Below are 18,304 nucleotides of genomic sequence, written 5' to 3'. Positions count from 1 at the left end.
GTTCTAAAAGTAGTAGGAGAATTTAAACTTCATTCTGGCCTCGGTTTTCCACCCACTTTTCCCAAGCTTTTATCTATTTAGCAAGTTACTGAAGAGGTCATAAGCTGGGGGGAGAGGTAGATACGCTGGAGGGTAGGGATAGGGTCCAGAGTGACCTAGACAAATTAGAGGATTGGGCCAAAAGAAATCTGATGAGGTTCAACAAGGACAAGTGCAGAGTCCTGCACTTAGGATGGAAGAATCCCAGGCACTGCGGGGGACTAACTGGCTAAGCAGCAGTTCTGCAGAAAAGGACCTGGGGATTACAGTGGACAAGAAGCTGGATATGAGTCAGCAGTGTGCCCTTGTTGCCAAGAAGGCTAACAGCATATTGGGCTGCATTAGTAGGAGCATTGCCAGCAGATCGAGGGAAGGGATTATTCCCCTCTATTCGGCACTGGTGAGGCCTCATCTGGAGTACTGTGTCCAGTTTTGGACCACCCACTACAGAAAGGATGTGGACAAATTGGACAGAGTCCAGCAGAGGGCAACAGAAATGATTAGGGGGCAGGGGCACATGACTTACAAGGAAAGGCTGAGGGACCTGAGCTTATTTAGTCTGTAGAAGAGTAGAGTGAGGGGGGATTTGATATTAGCCTTCAACTACCTGAAGGGGGGGTTCCAAAGAGGATGGAGCTCGGCTGTTCTCAGTGGTGGCTGATGACAGAACAAGAAGCAATGGTCTCAAGTTGCAGTGGGGGAGGTCTAGGTTGGATATCAAGAAAAACTATATCACTAGGAGGGTGGTGAAGCACTGGAATGGGTTACCGAGGGAGGTGGTGGAATCTCCATCCTTCGAGGTTTTTAAGGCCCGGCTTGACAAAGCCCTGGCTGGGATGATTTAGTTGGGGTTGGTCCTCCTTTGAGCAGGGGGTTGAACTAGATGACTTCCTGAGGTCTCTTCCAACCCTAATCTTCTATGATTCGATGTCCAGCCTCAGACACAATACTAAATGCATGATTCCTATGCTTGGAAAGACTTCAGTCTACATGGAGCAGCTGCTGTAATTACCAGCAGGAGGGGAAGTGAAGCAGAATTCAAAACTTTGAGAAAAAAGACTTCTAATGTGATAAATCTTTGTCCTTGTTTGGGTACTGTACCTTTAAAGCCCAGGCTCCTGTTGATCTACTACTGCAGTGAGGACCACATAAATACCTAGACATGTATCCTTCTACACATTTGCAACCAGAATTAGGACTGAGAAGTGGGAAAACACCTCAGATTTCTCCAATTTCTTAAATAATTCCTTATCTGGTAGGTTTGCCCACATGCATTTATTGTAAATTCAAATTAGAAAAAAGTGTCTTCTCCCCCAGATGTATTTTTGACAGCCACATTGTCTCAGTCTCTTCTCCTTTTTCACTGAGGTTTCCGGCAGGTGAACACCACATGGCCAAACGGAAGTGAGACACCTCTTAGTAAATATTCAAGAATAAGTTTGAGGCTATTTGACTTCGTTTGGTGGCTGCTCTACAAATCATGACTGTCAGGGTCCTGTCCGAGTCTCATGCTGGGCTGCTCAGATGCATCTCAGGAAGGTAATGCTCTGTCTTGCCCTTCCGACATATAAAATGTGCTGCTCTAGATCTGGGTTAGAGTCTTGCTCGGACGTCATTCCCCAAGCAGTCAGGCTGCAGAGGCCCCACATTCAGGTGGAACCATTAATGGGTGATGGAGTATGTGCAAGTGACTTCGAGTAGGCTACACATGCTGTGTAAGGTCAAATTTCCTCCCTTCCTGTGGTCTGGCTTTACAGGTATATCAAACCCCACACAGAACATACACCAGAGACTAAACTTTCTCCTCCTCCACACCTGGTTGTTCCTAGGGTTTCCTACAGGACGTCCCTGTCTTTCTCAATTTCCCTCTTACCAGAGGGCCACAGTTAGGAAGCTGGTTTAAAGGGAGCACAATTTGCTCAGTGGCTTTATGCAGGGGTCAACCTCCTGCTAGTGGTCTCCTGCTACAGAGGGATAAATAGAGGTAGGAAGGTCTAAAGGCCCCTTGAACACATATCCACATTAATTTCCATGAATACAAGGTTTAAATTATACTAGAGAACATTTCACAAGTACACCTCTACCCCGATATATCGCGACCCAACATAACATGAATTTGGATACAACGTGGTAAAGCAGTGCTCCGGGGGGGGGGGGGGGGGGGAGGGGCTGTACACTCCGGTGGATCAAAGCAAGTTCGATATAACGCGGTTTCACTTATAATGCGGTCAGATTTTTTGGCTCCCGAGGACAGCGTTATATCGAGATAGAGGTGTATCAGGAGACCTCTAGGAATCTGGATGGCAGAGAGGAAGTGCATAGAAATCACTGAAAACCAGCCCTTCACTTGATTGCCATGGTACCTCAGCCTGCCTTGCCGCTATGAACACTTGCACTCTTATTTCATGCCCAGTTCCCAATTATCACTCAGACTTCTGTATGTCCCAGCAGTGAGTGCCAATGTCATGCTAATATATCCCTTAACATATGGGTCACATTAAGCGTTGCAATTTATTGGTGTTAATTAGGTCAACAAACAATGTTATATATTACACTTGCTATCATAGACTCACAGGGTTAGAAGGAACCACAAGGGTCATCTAGTCTAACCCTCTGCCAAGATGCAGGATTTGTTGTGTCTAAGCCATCCAAGACGGATGGCTATCCATCCTTCTTTTGAAAACCTTCAGTGAAGAAGCTTCCACAACCTCCCTATGCAGTCTGTTCCATTGTCCTATTGTTCTTACAGTTAGGAAGTTTTTTCTGAGATTTAATCTATAAACTATGCTGCCTCTTGTTCTGCCCTTTGTGACAACAAAGAACAACTTTCCTCCATCTTTTTTGTGGAAGCCTTTCAAGGATCTGAAGACCGCTATCATATTCCCCATTAATCTCCTCTCTTGCAAACTAAACATACCCAGTTCCTTTAGCCTTTGCTCGTGTATGGCTTGCATTCCATCTCTTTGATCATCTTTATCACTCGCCTCTGGATTCTTTCCAATTTCTCTACATCCTTTCTACACATTGGTGACCAAAACTGGACACAGTACTCCAGCTGAGGCCTAACCTGTGCTGAGTAGAGTGGTACTATCACCTCCAGTAACTTGCATGCTATACCTCTGTTAATACAGCTAATATTATATTTGCTTTTTTTGCAAAAGCATCGCATTTCTGACTTATGCGGAGGCTGTGATCCACCACAACTCCCAGATCCTTCTCAGCAGTGCTGCTGTCGCCAAGCCAGTTATCCCTCTTTCCGTAGTTGTGTATTTGTTTTTTACCCCCTTACATTTGTCTTTGTTGAATTTCATTTTGTTGTCGATAGTCCAGTTCTCCAATTTATCAAGATATCACTGAATGTTAACTCTATCCTCCAAAGTACTGGCAACCCCCCTAGCTTCGTATCATCCGCAAACCTGAGCAGTATACTCTCTATACCTACATTCAGGTCATTAATAAAGATGCTAAACAACACTGGATCCAGAACAGATCCTTGTGGAACCCCACTTGAGATCTCCCTCAACTCATCAGTCCTGACAGGATGCTTTGACATTTATGTAACATTGCATGATTCCCACTCTGTTATAACAAAGAAATAAGTGGTTCTCTGGGCTAGGTCCTGAGCTGATATAAATGGTCCACTGACTTTAATGAAGCAATACTCTTTTACATGACCTGAGAATCAAGCTTTCTACTAGGTTTACTTTGTAGACAGGTTTTCTATGACATCTTTCTTTGAAATGTGCACCTCCTGACAATTCCCTGTCTTCAGTTTTTACTAAAATTCTGAATGTCTGATGATGTTTAAGGTGCATACACAGATGGAACACGTATAACAATGCTACCATAGAATATGTACTTTCTGTATACCTGGGGAAACTAACAACAATCATATCTTTACTGTTGAATATCAGAATTACATAAACATCTATGTTGGTATCACAGTGTTACATTTACACGTAGGGAGGGCTAATATCAGTGAGTAACTTAAAGCTAATCATTGGCAGTTTTGATGTGCTGTTTTTCCATTTTTAAGATTTTTAATAAAGGTTATTATGTGGGATTTTGGACACATCTTCTTCATCCAGCTTCATCCCCCATATACCCGATGCATATCATTCTCCTCTTGTTATTTCCTACACTTCTGCTGTATTTGGATTGACTGAATCTGGAGGGGCAGTAAATGTATAGCGCCATCACCGACACAAGATTCTAATGAGAGAAGCTATCACTGGTGAGCCGCAAAACAAAGAAATCCAGGTGGATTTTCAGATTCCAGGTCAAGTGTGAAGGGCTGGCAGTTAGGAAAAACAGATTTTTACTTGTAACCTGAGCACATTTGATATGGAATCATTGAGACAGTATATTGGGAATCACATGTCAACTTCAGTCATTTTTCTGCACTTTAAATATCATGTTCTGATGCAATCCCCCAGCTCCTTACCATTAGAGTCTTCCATCACTAGATGGCCAATATGTATATGCTTTGGTAGCCTCAACAATAATTCTCCAAATATCTTTAGTCTTTAAGCTCTTTCAGGCAGGGACTTTATTTGCATGGCAAACACTTTACCCATTGCACATTGTCATGTACGTCTCTGGCGCTCTTTAAATAGGAACCAATAATAAAATGAAGTGAATGATGTCGAGTCCTTTATGGATGACCTAACAATGAGCCATATTCCACCCTTAATTACATTACAATAATGCAAACTTACTGTCTTTATTAGGGTATAGATACGGGCAGAATTTAGCCCCTTGAATATCTACATTTACTTTTCCTTTACACCCAGGTTTCTGGCACAGCAATTCTTATTAGGAAATTTTCTCACAGCAAATTCCTTGGCAAGACCAAATACTCATTTCTTTTCTAGGAAATAACGTGATGCCACAGTTCCTACTCATAAGCAGAGATGTGAACTTCATCGATATTCTGTAACCTTCAGCCTCACAATATATTGCCAGCCTCCCATGCTATGGGCTGTGCCACCTCCTATGCTTTGTTTCCATACAGGAAATATGGATCATAGCTGTGCAATGCAAAATCACATAAAGGACCTGGCTGAGTATAACCATAGCCAATATTGCTATACTATTTTGGAGGTAATCAGTCTCTCAGTTATGACGCTTTACAGTAGCTTCGTCCTAGGGTCAACAGCTGGTTCAATTCTGCCTCTCAATTCTGACATGAGCCGTAAATTCTTCCCATCCTGCTAACAAAATACCAGTGCCGACTTTAATGCTTCTATTCAGGGCTGACGAGCCTCACAGTTCAGTGACCAGTCTCTGCAGCAAGGGAAAGACTAAACACATGCTGCCCACAGGATTCAAAAAGTTTCTGATCCACAATAGCAAAGAACTTGAGGTGCTGATGATGAGTCTTATTGTGCAGAGATTGCTCATGATGTTTCCTCCAAGAGCAGCAAGGGAATTGTGGAACAAGCAGCTCCGCCTGCTATCAAGATCACCAATCCAAATGCCAGACTGCGCAGTGAGGAAAATGAATAAATGGGCTCCTCCTTTGTGTAACTGTATTTAATAAAATCCAAAAATAAGAAAGAAAGAAAGAAAGAAAGAAAGAAAGAAAGAAAGAAAGAAAGAAAGAAAGAAAGAAAGAAACCCACTTCAAACACCGCTTCCAGCGTGTTGAACTGCAGGAAACTAAGCAAAAATGGACTTTTTGTCTAGTTTGTGGCTGAATGCTAGTTATGAGGCTCTCGTGAAAGGATAACGTTCTGCTCTCTGAAAAATATTTGTTAAACCTCTTTCTCACTCAACAGATGTGCTCACTGTGTGCACTGCAAGGCATCCTATACCTGCTTACTTCAATGACAAACACGTGTTTGCACAGCTTTTTACTTCTGGTGGCACTGCACAGTCAGCACACTTAAGGAAAGCAGAATCCAGCTGACTTTCTCTTTGTGCGTCACCAAGGGAAGCTTTATTAAGTTTCCAGTTACACCTGTGCAAACCCACTGCAGGCACTGAAGTTGCACAGATGTCACTGAGAGCATCATTTGAAGCAAGTGGGGTTACACAGTGTAACCTAAAAAAAAAAGAAAGACAGACACTAAGCATGAGGCTAGACACACTACACACCAACATCAAAGAACAACAGGACATAAAATGAAGGCAGGCTATAAGAAACAAAATAAAAATAAAAACATCAGTCTATTCCAACATGCATCCGGAGTATTCATAAAGTACTCTCTGAACTGACACATGTGCAAACATGCTAAGATCACCTGAGTAGGATATATCTTCTGAACTAGGGACTATGTTCTGTCCTTCTAGGGAAACTAACTAATTTAAGAGGCCTTTTTCACTCTGATTATATTAATCTTATGATGTGTTTCAACAAATATAAACACATAGGGCTGGATAGGTTTTTATGCCCTTTGATTAATTTCAATGTGCAATCATAAATGCTAGCTGGTACCGTTGGGGATTCCTTCCAACACCCTGGGACAGTGAGTGATAAACAACATCTTAGTACTCAGACCATCTAAGCAAAGGGTACATATTCTTCATCCTTTGTTCATTCTAACTGCATTGTTCCCAACCCCGAAGTCACAGTAATTAGTGGATTTGACTACATCCAGTACACACATTCTCAGGAATCCTGCATTTGTAATGCTAGTTGGAGCATTCACACAACACTAGGTTCAAAATGCAAAAATCAGACTCTGCAGAACAATCAGTTAGATACTGAAGGCAGAGAAGCGTATCTAATTCTTTTTAAATAGAATAACTTAGAAATGTCTAACAGAGTCTCTCTCTGTCAGAGGCTCAGAGTGTACTCTAAGAGCAGAGCTTTTTATTTTTCACAATAATCCATTTCCCACCCCCCTCCTTATTTGTCAGTTTTCTCACCTCTGATGTGCAAAATATCCAATTAAGGAGAATCATGCAAGTAGCTCCTTAAATTTTCTCCTGCATGAACATAACTTTAGAGTATTTCCCTAAAAGCTGAGATATACAGGCATTTTACTTCCTACCTTGTTTCCTTCATCTTCATATACAATCAGGGTTTCCATGCACCACGGGAAACCTATCAGACTATCATAACTAGCATAGGGCATTCAAATACCATGAAGATGAATGTGATAGGAACAAAGGTCCAGATCCTCAAAGGACCTAAACGCCTTTGAAGATCTGGCTCAAAATAACAAGGTGATATCTGGCACCACTACTTACTAGTATTCAACCTGTATAGCAAGTATTTATGTTATCCACACAACTGTTGCATCTTTATTCTAAAGGAAATAGCTCAAGGATGCCATTGAAATAGCATAGATCTTGAAGATGTTTCCCTCATCATAAGGGAACACAGTTTTCCAGTCCAGATGCTGTTAATTCAGTGAATTGTAAGACACAATAGGTCTATTTGCATAAACATTAAGCTACTCCAATTTCACTGATCCCTGCATGTGGAAGATGAAGCCTTAAGTCATTTCGAGATGGTTTATGATACTCAGTTCAGAGAAAAAAGAACAGCCCATGAAAGCTTATGCTCAAATAAATTTGTTAGTCTCTAAGGTGCCACAAGTACTCATGTTCTTTTTACGGATACAGACTAACACGGCTGCTACTCTGAAATCAGTTCAGAGACTCTACCACGCACAGAACACCAAAGCCAGTTTGGTACAGTATTTGGATGTAAGAATAGCTGTATGTGTCACTGCTGCTGAACACGTGCACTCATATTGAGTGCTACTTTCCACCTTTGAGAGAAAAGGCTTACTAGATTGCAACTAATAAGTGCTGAACAGCCCAGATGTCTGTCCACAATAATCCTTAGATCTGCATGGTCTTCTAATGTGTTATGAGCAAATAATTTGCAACTTGCCCTATTTTTGCTCCAGGTGGCCATTTCCATCATCCATCAAATACAAATGTGTAATATGTCTTCATTTGTAAAACAACTGCTCAGAAAGTTGAGTCAGGAGTTAACCAGCGTGCGCCAAAGTCTCTGCAGGGATTCAGAACTTGCCTTTCTCCCCCAGGAAAATCACACTGACGGGCCAGCGCAGTCAGCACACTGAGCTCTGTTAGAGACATCCTTGAGCGCCCAAGACCTGGAATCTATTAGGCATGTGTCCCATTTATCAAATCGGTTCTTAAGTCTCAAACTATGGTGGGGATTTTAAGCTTCCAACTGAGCATTGCCGTTTCCTGCCTAACAAACATCTTTCATCAATATCATTATTGGTCCAATCCTGCTCTCCTGGAAGTCGATAGTAAATTTCCAGTGACTTCAATAGGAGCAGGAGTAGGACCTGAAAGTGAAACATTTACACCCTAGAACCTTTGGCAAGTCATTTCACCACAAAATGCATTTTCATTGTGGTCTTGTCACCTAAGCTCACCAAGCCTTCAAGAAGGATCTGCTCAGAGAGACAGAAAGGAGAAGTAACCCATCTTAGCTTACAATAATTTCAAACGGCTGCAAATGGCTTCAACTTAACCACATCCCTCTCACACAGTGAAAGTCTGGCCCTGAAACAACCTGGTCAGAGGTTTATTTCCACTGTAAGCTCTTTGGGGCTTTACTGTCCCAAAGAGGTTATGTTCATTTCTTTTATATCTATACAGGGACCTAGCTGTGGCCTTTAACAGTACCACAATACAACGTTTAAAAAAATTATAATGACAGTAGGAAGCACAGGGAGCACAGAGTTGAACTCAAAGTGGAAATGCAATGGTATGCTTGCCTTCATTTAAGTCATACCAAGAGGAAACCTGTCATGCTGATAGTAGCAGGAGCTAAACAACTGAATTCTTAGTGGTTCTTCTCAGGTTCAAAGGCAAGATGACTAAAGTAGCCCTTGGTTTCTTATGTTTTGCCAAGTAAATATTCCACTGAAAAGGTGATACTTGCACCATGTACCTTTATCATTAGTATTTTGTTATAGATGCTCTTGGTACACTAATGGGACACAAAACTATGTGATGACAACAGCTGCCATCCCCTCTTACCAGTGGCAGGAAACAGTTTAGTACTATTGATATAAAGGAACCTCCTACAATGCCATTCGGCTGTATTTTGACCAGCTTGGTAAAGTTAAGCTTTTACAATACATTAGAGATTAAAAATAAAGCCAAAGTAACACATAGGGAAATACTTGGCTAAAACCAAGTAGTAAAGGTGCTGTAAAAAGAAATATTTCTGGTTAGTAGTGGAATATTCCAAAAACTAATTCATGCAAATAAGTTGTGTATTCTCTAAGTACCTGCAAGATTCCACAAGTCTTTTTGAGGCAATGATACTTTAAATTGGTTATTTGGCAGTGACGTGTCACAACCTGTTTTTCCTTATTCAGCATCCCCTACATCCTCGTAACATTCCTCTGTGTGTAGTGTCAGAATGAAAGCAGGCTCATTGTTGGTCTCCGAATTATTGCTGAGCGAGAGTTACACCCTCTCCTGGAAACTGCCATGGCAACCACACTTTTGCTGGGGCACTGCCAGCTTCAGGATTCTATCTTTTTTTTTCCATTATCAGAAGTCTGATCTTTTCAGAATGGAGATGTCTCTCATCAGCCTTATAATCCTTTTGGCTAAGAATCCCCCTAACTTTTGTGCACTACTGGCTACTCTCTCAGAAAGGCTTTCCATATCATGCAACTTTGCTTAGTACTTTAGGGTTTTGGAAGCCCTGACAAAAATTAAAAAAAAAAAAAGACTTCAGGATTCTACAGTATTGATCCCAAACACTGCAGCTTACACTGTGGTATCCTGTGCAATTACCATAGGCTGTATATTATCCAGGAGGAATTGCTACAGAATAGTTTTCGGAATAAAAACAAATCAAATCCATGCTACTTTTTACTACGGCAAGATGCTACACGGCCAGTCTGACTGAGGCATCCAACCATTTCCATGTGTTATTATTAAACTTTTCATTTCCTCATTTTTATGCAAACAAAAACCATCTTTTAAAAACATGCAGTGTTTTCAATGTTAACTGATAAGACCCGTTGAGCTAAACGGCAGTGAAACTTTTAAAGTGATCTCAACCTTTATCAGTATACAGCAAAACCTACAGAAATAATCAAAGAACATATCTATTAAAAACTACTCGACAAGAAAAGTTCGTAGCTCCCACAGTACTTCAGTGCACAGTACCAACTAGAAACTACATAAACTCCATTTGAACTCCATTCAGCACGTAGACATAAAACTGCATTAGCTGTTTTCTCTTTCTAAAAGGCAGAAAGACTCTGAGACCAGAAATAAATCCCTCTGATGCATGAGGACATGAAAAGTATGTGAATCCATCATCACTGTCTCTTGTGATTCAAAAAATATTCAGCCACATTACAGAGTCACACAATCTCTCCCTCCCAGCACAATATTCCCATTTTGCAGCCAAAAGTGGCATCTACATCTAGTTTTCACAAGGAGACATATACCTTCTGCTAAGGCTTCTTTAGTCTAGTTTCCAGTCTTCCTCAATCTGGTGAGCAGTGCACTCCACCTCTCTTCAGATTCAGAGTACTATGAGAAATGCCTTGCAGACACCAAACAATCCCCAGCTCATGCTCTTACTGAGCCAGCTTTCAGAGCTTCCGATTAGATAAGTGTGTTTCTCACTAAAACACAGTCACCACCCCTTCACCTCCACTGCTCTTCAATCACTATCCAACAGACACACCAAAAAGGAGAAACAGATTCTTCTGCCTGCCCATTAGAGACATTCTAGCAGTCGCTGGGGCAGTCCATTGTGAAAAAAGGAAAGGGGAAGGACATATTAATACTTAGTCCTGCCATGAATGCAGGGGACTGGACTAGATGACCTCTTGAGGGCCCTTCCAGTCCTACGATTCTATATGCCCCTGTGAAGACAGTACCATTCCTTGGTGTCCAAGTGTAATAATATGATGGTAGAACAACTCACCTTCAGAGAGAAGTATTGGTTTAGACTGAAATCAGAGACTGTGGGGGTTATTTAACAGTCCTTCCAGAGCTTCTGAGGAGTTTAAAAGGTTTGTGAACTCAACAGTACAATAAAGTGCACTTCTTTAAGATCGCACGAGTGTGAGATCATTTAGAAAATGTCCAGAAAGCCAATTTATTCCTAATGTCTTTAAAAAAAAATTGGCTGCTGCATAGACTTTCATTTTAACCTCATTGGGACAGTAGGAGCCACTCGTGTGTGTTACTTTACCCTTGACAGGGACAGTTATTTTACACTGGCATTCTACTCCAGTTGTTGAGCCAAATTCTAACTAAAGCAAGAAGAGTGAGGAAAAGCCCTGCTCAGTCAGGCACATATCGATGTGCACTTGTATTTAGAGCTGTTCAATGTTTTTTTCATTGAAAAATGCTGGATTTGACCAAACCAAAACTTTGTGGAAATGTATCCCTTTCGACAAAACCTTTGTCAGGAAGGTTTCGCAGATCCAGGGTGGAGCAACAGATGGCGCTATGTCCCAGAATTGCCTAATGATTAGGGCCCTCACCTCCGATGTGGTAGACCCAGGTTCAAATCCCTGATCTGAATCAAGCAGACAGAGACCATTGCTTGGACCATAATCAAACAGCCCACAGTCCATTCTCCCCAACTCCATGACAGAGATGGCTAAATTAGAACAGATGACTACTGTGTGCTTCTGTTGCTGAAGGTTTCCCAGAAGCCTGTCTCTCTTATTCAGTATGCTCACAAAGCCCCATTTACTATAATAGTAATAAACCAAATTGCAGACAAGGTAAATCACAGAATTAACACAACATGCTATCTTCCATCACTCATTCACACTGCTTTTTGCTTGCGGTCTGAATGAACATACAAATCCAGAGAAAAGAAGCAACAATCTGGATCAGGGACTGTCTCTTTTCACACGCCTGCAAAGCACCCATCATATTTTTGGTGATATGGAAATTAAATAGCAATAGATTCTCTCACAATTTTCATTTTTTTATAAACCCAGAATACCTTTAGAAAACAACAGAGGCAACACTTTAAAACTCTTCATATTCTCAATCTTTCTTTTGCAACAACAAAATGCTTTGTATTCAAAAGCTGGATTTTTTTTCATTTTAAAGCAAGACAAGCCTTGACTTGTCTTATTACTACAGTTACATCAACAGCCCAGAAAGTGATGCGCTTTCTGATATCAAATGGATGACTGCCATGAAAACAGCTCATCTAAACAGCACATGCAAATGAAAGAAAAACAATGCACGAGTGATTTTTTTAAAGTTCCTGAATAGCATTCGCCATTGTTTTAACAGGATCTACCTAATCAAAAACCCAAGCACTTATTTGTATTTACTAGGAAATGCCCATCTAGTGCAAAATTTTCAAAAGTGCTTAAGTGACTTAGGAGCCTAACTCCCATTTTAAAAAGTGACTGAGGCACTAAGTCTTGTTAAAAGTCGAGGCACTTAAGTAGGTAGATTACTTTACACATGAGACTAGTCCCATTTAAATGTTTGCAGACTCATGGCCTTACACAATATTTCTTAAAACATGTCTTATTCTACTACCTCAGTCACACCTTATATAAATACCAAGTATTTTATTAGTATTATTTATTTGTTAACTGAAGCAAACAATGCTCTTCAGAGGAATCTGTCTGAAACTCATCTAAGGCCTTGTCTACACTACGAGAGTAGTTCGATTTTACTTAAATCGAATATTTGGAATCGATATTGCAAAGTCGAACGTGTGTGTCCACACTAAGGACAGTAATTCGACTTTGTGAGTCCACACTAACGGGGAAAGCGTCGACATTGGAAGCGGTGCACTGAGGGCAGCTATCCCACAGTTCCCGGAGTCCCCGCCGCCCATTGGAATTCTGGGTGGAGCCGCAAATGCCTTCTGGGTAAAAAAAAAAGGGGCCAGGGTGCTTTTGGGTAACTGTCGTCATCCATCCATCACTCCCGCCCTCCCTCCCTCCCTGAAAGCGCCGGCGGGAAATCATTTCGCGCACTTTTCAAGTCATTGACAGCGCGGACGCCACAGCACTGTGAGCATGGAGCCCACTGCAACCATCGCTGCAGTTGTGGCCGCTCTCAACGCCTCGCAGCTTATCATACAGGTTGCCCTGAGGCAGATGCAGAAAAGTCAGGCGAGGAGGCTACGTCAACGCGGTGATGACCTGAAGTCTGAGAGTAGCACAGACCTCTCAGAAAGCAGGGGACCCAGCGCCGAGGACATCACGGTGGCAATGGGTCATGTTGATGCTGTGAAACGGCGATTCTGGGCACGGGAAACAAGCACTGAGTGGTGGGACCGCATAGTGCTGCAGGTCTGGGATGAATCACAGTGGCTGCGAAACTTCCGCATGCGGAAGGGAACTTTCCTTGAACTTTGTGAGTTGCTGTCCCCTGCCCTGAAGCGCAATGACACCCGGATGCGACCAGCCCTGACTGTCCAGAAGCGAGTGGCCATAGCCCTCTGGAAGCTTGCAACGCCTGACAGCTACCGGTCAGTCGCGAGCCAGTTTGGGGTGGGCAAATCTACCGTGGGGGTTGTTGTGATGCAAGTAGCCAAGGCAATCGTTGATGTACTGCTGCCAAAGGTAGTGACCCTGGGAAACTTGGAGGCGATCATAGATGGCTTCGCAGCGATGGGATTCCCAAACTGCGGTGGGGCCATAGATGGAACTCACATCCCTATCCTGGCACCGGACCACCAGGCCAGCCAGTACATTAACAGAAAGGGCTACTTTTCCATGGTGCTGCAAGCACTGGTGGACCACAGGGGACGTTTTACCAACATCAATGTCGGATGGCCGGGCAAGGTTCATGACGCTCGTGTTTTCAGGAACTCTGGTCTGTTTAGACGGCTGCAGCAAGGTATTTACTTCCCGGACCACAAAATAACTGTTGGGGATGTGGAGATGCCTATAGTCATCCTCGGGGACCCAGCCTACCCGCTAATGCCCTGGCTCATGAAGCCCTATACAGGTGCCCTGGACACTGAAAAAGAACTCTTCAACTACCGGCTGAGCAAGTGCAGAATGGTGGTGGAGTGTGCTTTTGGACGTCTCAAGGGGAGATGGAGAAGCTTGCTGACTCGCTGTGATCTCAGCGAAACCAATATCCCCATTGTTATAGCAGCTTGCTGTGTGCTCCACAATCTCTGTGAGAGCAAGGGGGAGACCTTTATGGCGGGGTGGGAGGTTGAGGAAATTAGCCTGGCTGCTGATTACTCACAGCCAGACAGCCGGGCGATTAGAAGAGACCAGCGGGAAGCGCTGTGCATCCGGGAGGCTTTGAAAGCAAAGTTCCTGAGTGAGCAGGGTAACCTGTGACTTTCTAATTTTGTGTACAGAGAAGCCTTCACCCCACTTCCAACACACGTTTCAAAATAAAAATAGTTCTACTTTGTTAAAGCACACCGTTTTCTTTAATACTGTTTTCGCGGGAATTTTTTAAAACTGGGACGCAGACTGTGGTGCGGAGCGGGTGTAGTGTAGTCGCGCGAATGCAGCTTCTAAACTCAAGGACTGACAGGCTCCGCTGCGGTGGGATGGTTCTTTCAACGGAGCCTGTCACCCCTCCTGATACGGACTGTGTGTATGGGGGGTCTATGTGAGTTTGTGGCAGGGGTGGGACGGTTACAGATCCCCTGCTGTGTGGCTCTGTGATCCTGCCTAAGGACCGCCGCTTAAGATCTCTAACTGCCCTCCCCTGACACAAAGTCACAGAGCAACCCACCCCCCACCACATAACATGAAAAGAACCTCCCAGACTAACCAGGGTAAGTAGTCACTGCATCACTGCACTATGTATGTGCCCTGCTGCTGTGCCTGCCCCCGACTATGTACCCTGCCAAAGGTGACTGTCCTGTCCAATTACCAACCCCCTTTCCCCCCCCTCCTCCAAAAGAACATGATGGAAACAGTAGTTAACAGAAACATATTTTTTATTATCAACTACACATGGGACTGGGAAGTGAAACTTGGACGGGGGCTTGTGTCAGGCGGGAAGGAAAGAACTTGTCAAACTTTGGGGAATGAGAGCCTTCTGCTGCTCGAGCTCTCTGCAGGGGTGGAGTGAGAGTTAGCAGGGACTCTGCCGCCTCTCCTTCTGTGCACTTTGGGTGAAGGGAGTATGGGACTTGGTGGCGGGGGAGGGCGGTTAGAGATGGACTGCAGCGGGGCTCTGTCCTCCTGCCTCCGTTCCTGCAGAACATCCACAAGGCGCCGGAGCGTGTCCGTTTGCTCCCTCAGTAGTCCAAGCAGGGTTTGAGTCGCCTGCTGGTCTTCCTGACGCCACCTCTCCTCCCGATCCATGTTGGCTTGGTGCATTTGGGACAAGTTCTCCCGCCACTGGGTCTGCTGTGCTGCCTGGGCTCGGGAGCAGGCTATAAGCTCTGAGAACATGTCCTCCCGTGTCCTCTTCTTCTTATGCCTAATCCTCCCTAGCCTCTGGGAGTGTGATGACAGGCTAGGTTGTGAGACAGTCGCAGATGGGGCTGTGGGAATGGGAAAAAGGGAGTGAATTCCTCAGAAAGATAAATGTAGTTGTGAACAAAGAACATAGTCTTTCTCTGTGAACAGGACCATGCACAGCACCTATCACATGCGCACTCAGCACAAGGTCGAATTCTCGGCCTTCGCATTCAGTGTCTGGGGTTTTGCAGAGCACTTTTGAGAACCCTGTCAGGACAACGGAATTGCTCTTGCACGCAGACATGGTAAGCCGTAGATTCGTGGCAGCTTAAAACTTTAATATTAGCAATGGCCTCATTTCACATTGAAATCAATGTCGGTCCCTGCTGCCAGCAATCCGGCAAGCAGGAAGTCTGCTCCTGTCCCACACCCTCGCGGCTGTCCCCGGGAACGATCCCTTTCGGCTGACCCTCTCCCGCCTCCACCGCGTGGCTGCAAACCAGCGGTTACAGTTCTGTAAAGGAACGGTAAAGCAGTCCCAACACTAACATTCCCCTACCTCATTCAAAGCAGGTCATCATGAGCGACATCACCCTCATGAGGATCTCTGAGAGCGACAGACAGAGAATGCTCCGGGAAAGCCTTCAAAGACCAGGGCCGTATGCCGCCATGCTGTGCCAAGCAATGATTCCGGAGTACTTGCTAGTCTCGTGGCGCGGCAACGTGTCCTACTACGGAGGACCCAATAAGGCCGCTCTCCCCAAGAACCTAATGCAGCGGATTTCAAATTACCTGCAGGAGAGCTTCCTTGAGATGTCCCAGGAGGATTTCTGCTCCATCCCCGGACATATAGACCGCATCTTACTGTAGCTGCAGTAGCAGGGACTAAACAGTAGAGCGGCTTGGGCAGGACAATCATGCAAAACCGGACATTGCTAGATTTTTTTCAAATAGTTGCACTGCCCATGACTGAACCGTTAAGTTAATCAAACTAATCATGAGAAACCCATTTTTTAAATTGTTAATAATCATGTTCTGTTACAAATAAATGTTTAGATGTTTACAACACTTACTGGATGATCCTTCACCAGATTCTGTGTCTGGGGTAACGGCTGGGGAGGGTTGGTAGGGGATCTCTGTAAGGGTGATGAAGAGATCCTGGCTGTCGGGGAAATCAGCGTTGTGAGCGCTGTCGACTGCCTCGTCCTCCTCATCTCCTTCCTCATCTTCCCCGTCCGCTAACATGTCCGAGGATCCGGCCGTGGACACTATCCCATCCTCAGAGTCCACAGTCAGTGGTGGGGTAGTGGTGGCGGCCGCACCGAGGATGGAATGCAGTGCCTCGTAGAAACGGGATGTCTGGGGATGGGATCCGGAGCGTCCGTTTGCCTCTTTGGTCTTCTGGTAGCCTTGCCTCAGCTCCTTGATTTTCACGCGGCACTGCGTTACATCCCGGCTGTATCCTCTCTCTGCCATGTCTTTAGAGATCTTCTCATAGATCTTTGCATTCCGTCTTTTGGATCGCAGCTCGGAAAGCACGGACTCATCGCCCCACACAGCGATGAGATCCAAGACTTCCCGATCAGTCCATGCTGGGGCCCTCTTTCTATTCTGAGATTGCACTGCCATCAGTGCTGGAGAGCTCTGCATCGTTGCCAGTGCTGCTGAGCTCGCCACGATGTCCAGACAGGAAATGAGATTCAAACTGGCCAGACAGGAAAAGGAATTCAAATTCAAATTTTCCCGGGGCTTTTCCTGTGTGGCAGTTCAGAACATCCGAGCTCTTACTGCTGTCCAGAGCGTCAACAGAGTGGTGCACTGTGGGATAGCTCCTGGAGCTATTAGCGTCGATTTCCATCCACACCTAGCCTAATTCGACATGGCCATGTCGAATTTAGCGCTACTCCCCTCGTCGGGGAGGAGTACAGAAGTCGAATTAAAGAGACCTCTATGTCGAACTAAATACCTTCGCGGTGTGGACGGGTGCAGGGTTAATTCGATGTAACGGCGCTAACTTCGACATAAACGCCTAGTGTAGACCAGGCCTAAGAGGTTCTCCCAAGTTCATGAAATCAATGACCCTAGTTCAGTCAGCATATGGAACCAAATACTTGGTTACATAAATAAGACTCAACAGAAAATGATTGGAATCATTGACAGCACATGCTTCTGTACCAGTGGGGAGGAGGGAGAAGAGGGAAGGAACACTTTGGAGGAAACTTGTGGGCACCTCTTGCTTGTGAAGAGCTATTCCTTAGTATCATATTCTTCTCTTCAACAAGGACAATAAAAATTCTCTACAGAACTATAGCAGGCATTTCTCTTTACATTTCCAGCATCAGTGCATCTCTAAGCTGGTGTCTAGGTATTTCTAGGTGTAGCACAGATGATGGATTCCTGAACACCAACTCTTAAAATAAGAGCATATTTCTGTATGTGCTGTGCTTCTTGTTAAAATCAGGGGAGGCTCAGCATAACTGCCACATGGACCGTAGTTGATAAGAACTTGGCCTTTCAAGCTCAAGTTAGATGAGCCTATTGGTTCCTTGGCATTTCTCTCTTCAGGTTCATCTGTTAAGGTGGCATTGTGCCATAAATTACAAAGTGGTGAACCAGTTTCAACAGCTCATAGGAGACAAGCAAATATAGATATAAGAAAAGAATAGTCTTCAGAACACATGATGTGATACTTCCAGTGTCAAACAATGACCAAATGGGAAGAGTTGCTTCACCAATAGGGACTAGAGCAGAGGTGGGCAAACTACGGCCCACGGGCCACATCCAGCCCACGGGACCCTCCTGCCCGGCCCCTGAGCTCCTGTCCCTGGAGGGTAGCCCCCCGCTGCTCCCCCTCCCCAGCTGCTCCCCCTCCCCCACAGCCTCAGCTCACTGCGCTGCCGGCACAATGCTCTGGGCGG

At 44.4% G+C, this 18,304-nt stretch overlaps 1 protein-coding gene across 26 annotated transcripts in view; it reads right to left on the bottom strand.

The window, feature by feature from the left end:
• The window catches only part of ABLIM1 (actin binding LIM protein 1), a 325,251-nt gene that overhangs the window by 90,868 nt on the left and 216,079 nt on the right, over positions 1-18,304 (bottom strand). Inside the window, exon 1 of one of the 26 annotated variants that reach the window (XM_034776078.1) lies at positions 10,455-10,716. The exons of the other annotated variants lie outside the window; for them this stretch is intronic. The gene's annotated coding sequence lies outside the window, so the exon portion shown is untranslated. Of the gene's footprint in view, positions 1-10,454; positions 10,717-18,304 lie in introns of those variants that run through there. 26 annotated transcript variants of the gene reach the window in all.

Source organism: Trachemys scripta, chromosome 7 (assembly GCF_013100865.1).
Source record: "Trachemys scripta elegans isolate TJP31775 chromosome 7, CAS_Tse_1.0, whole genome shotgun sequence".
In the NCBI taxonomy this organism is placed as follows: Eukaryota; Metazoa; Chordata; order Testudines; family Emydidae; genus Trachemys; species Trachemys scripta.
The sequence above is the reverse complement of the archived record's forward strand: the minus strand, read 5'-3'. Positions and strand labels throughout refer to the sequence as shown.